Consider the following 3330-nt stretch of genomic DNA (forward strand, 5'->3'; position numbering starts at 1 on the left):
TATGTACGAGGTGTACGGAGCGGGTCCGTGTGTGTATGAGGTGTATGGAGCGGAGCCGTGTGTGTATGAGGTGTACGGAGCGGAGCTAAATGTGTACGAGGTGTATGGAGCGGAGCTGAATGTGTATAAGGTGTATGGAGCAGAGCCGTGTGTATGAGGTGTATGGAGCGGAGCCGTGTGTGTATGAGATGTATGGAGCAGAGCTAAATGTACGAGGTGTACGGAGCGGAGCCGCGTGTGTAAGGTGTATGGAGCGGAGCACGTGTGTGCAAAGTGTATGGAGCGCAGCCGCGTGTGTAGGAGTAGCTATGTGTGGCCATTATACGGTACGAAGTATCATGTGCGGCCAATATACAGTATGGAGCATCATGTGCGGTCATTATACAGTATTGAGCATCATGTGTGGCCATTATACAGTATGGAGCATCATGTGCGGTCATTATACAGTATGGAGCATCATGTGCGGTCATTATACAGTATGGAGCATCATGTGTGGTCATTATACTGTATGGAGCATCATGTGCAGTCATTATACAGTATGTAGCATCATGTGCAGCCAGTATACAGTATGGAGCATCATGTGCAGTCTGTTATGGTCTGGTGATTAAGGAGCGACATGTGACTAGCTCTGAGCAGGTGGTAACTATACAGACCGCAGATCCTGATCTTAACACAGACACTAGCAGTAACCGTGGGATGTTCCTGTCACTCCCTGGACACCTCGTCACAGCCGGAGATCTAGTTACCCCTAAAGGTAGAAATAGGAAAGCTATCTTGCCTCAGAGAAAAACCCCAAAGGATAGGACAGCCCCCCACAAATAATGGCTGTGAGAGGAGAAGGAAATGGCATACGTAGTGTGAAACAAGATTTAGCAAAGGAGGCCACTACTAGCTAGAAAGAATTAGTACAGGACAGACTACTGTGCGGTCAGTAATAAAAACTAGAAAAAGTCCACCGCAGAGAAATGCAAAAATCTCCACACCTGACTAAAGGTGTGGAGGGCAAACTCTGCTGCCCAGAGCTTCCAGCTTAGCTGACTAGATACATACTGATAAGCTGGACAAATGAGCAAAACATAGAAAGTGCTAAACAACAAAGTCCACAACAAGTGAACTGCAAAAAGACAAGCAAGGACTTAGAAACTTTGCTGAAATGGTCAGAGTGACAGGGAAATCCTCAGAGAGCCATGACTCCAAGCTCAACAATTGACAACTGGCATTGAATTAGGGAAAAGGCCAGACTAATATAGCAGAGCCAGAAAGATGATCAGTGAAAACAGCTGCTGATGCTATATCCAAGAAGCAGCCATACCACTCAAAACCACAGGAGGGAGCCCAAGAGCAGAACTCACAAAAATGCTACTTATAACCACCGGAGGGAGCCCAAGAGCGGAATTCACAACAGTACCCCCCCCCCTTGAGGAGGGGTCACCGAACCCTCACCAGAGCCCCCAGGCCGATCAGGACGAGCCAAATGAAAAGCACGAACCAAATCGGCGGCATGGACATCGGAGGCAACAACCCAAGAATTATCCTCCTGGCCATAACCCTTCCACTTGACAAGATACTGAAGCCTCCGCCTCGAAAAACGAGAATCCAAAATTTTCTCGCCCCCACATATTCCAACTCCCCCTCAACCAACACCGGGGCAGGAGGATTAACAGATGGAACAACGGGTACCACATATCTCCGCAACAAAGATCTATGGAAAACATTGTGGATGGCAAAAGAGGCTGGAAGGGCCAAACGAAAAGACACTGGATTGATAATCTCAGAAATCTTATAAGGACCAATAAACCGAGGCTTGAACTTAGGGGAAGAAACCTTCATAGGAACATGACGAGAGGATAACCAGACCAAATCCCCCACACGAAGCCGAGGACCAACACACCGACGGCGGTTAGCAAAACGCTGAGCCTTTTCCTGAGACAACGTCAAATTGTCTACCACATGAGTCCAAATCTGCTGCAACCTGTCCATCACAGAATCCACACCAGGACAATCAGAAGGCTCAACCTGCCCTGAAGAAAAACGAGGATGGAAACCAAAATTACAAAAGAAAGGCGAAACCAAAGTAGCCGAACTGGCCCGATTATTAAGGGCAAACTCGGCTAACGGCAAGAAAGCCACCCAATCATCCTGATCAGCAGACACAAAGCATCTCAAATAGGTTTCCAAGGTTTGGTTAGTTCGCTCAGTTTGGCCATTTGTCTGAGGATGGAACGCCGAAGAAAAAGACAAATTAATGCCCATCTTAGCACAAAAGGCCTGCCAAAACCTGGAAACAAACTGGGAACCTCTGTCAGACACAATATTCTCTGGAATGCCATGCAAACGAACCACATGCTGAAAAAATAATGGAACCAAATCAGAGGAGGAAGGCAATTTAGGCAAAGGTACCAAATGGACCATTTTAGAGAACCGGTCACAAACCACCCAGATAACAGACATCCTCTGGGACACAGGTAGATCCGAAATAAAATCCATGGAAATATGCGTCCAAGGCCTCTCCGGGACAGGCAAAGGCAAAAGCAACCCACTAGCGCGGGAACAGCAAGGCTTAGCCCGGGCACAAGTCCCACAGGACTGCACAAAAGAACGCACATCCCGCGACAAGGAAGGCCACCAAAAGGACCTAGCAACCAAATCTCTGGTACCAAAAATCCCAGGATGACCGGCCAACACAGAACAATGGACCTCAGAAAATACCTTACTTGTCCATCTATCAGGAACAAACAGCTTCCCCACAGGACAGCGGTCAGGTTTATCAGCCTGAAATTCCTGAAGCGCCCGCCGCAAATCAGGGGAGATGGCAGACAGAATCACCCCTTCCCTAAGAATGCCAACCGGCTCAAGGACTCCAGGAGAATCAAGCAAAAAACTCCTAGAGAGGGCATCCGCTTTAACATTCTTAGATCCTGGAAGATATGAGACCACAAAATCAAAACGGGAGAAAAACAGGGACCACCGAGCCTGTCTAGGGTTCAGCCGCTTGGCCGACTCGAGGTAAATCAGATTCTTATGATCGGTCAAGACCACAATGCGGTGCTTGGCTCCCTCAAGCCAATGTCGCCACTCCTCAAATGCCCACTTCATAGCCAACAACTCCCGATTGCCGACATCATAATTGCGTTCCGCAGGCGAAAACTTTCAGGAAAAGAAGGCACATGGCTTCATCAAGGAACCATCAGAATTCCTCTGTGACAAAACGGCCCCTGCCCCAATCTCAGAAGCGTCAACCTCAACCTGAAAAGGAAGAGAAACATCCGGCTGACGCAACACAGGGGCAGAAGTAAATCGGTGTTTAAGGCTACGTTCACATTTGCGTTG

The sequence above is a fragment of the Ranitomeya variabilis genome, chromosome 1 (assembly GCF_051348905.1).
Source record: "Ranitomeya variabilis isolate aRanVar5 chromosome 1, aRanVar5.hap1, whole genome shotgun sequence".
Lineage (NCBI taxonomy): Eukaryota > Metazoa > Chordata > Amphibia > Anura > Dendrobatidae > Ranitomeya > Ranitomeya variabilis.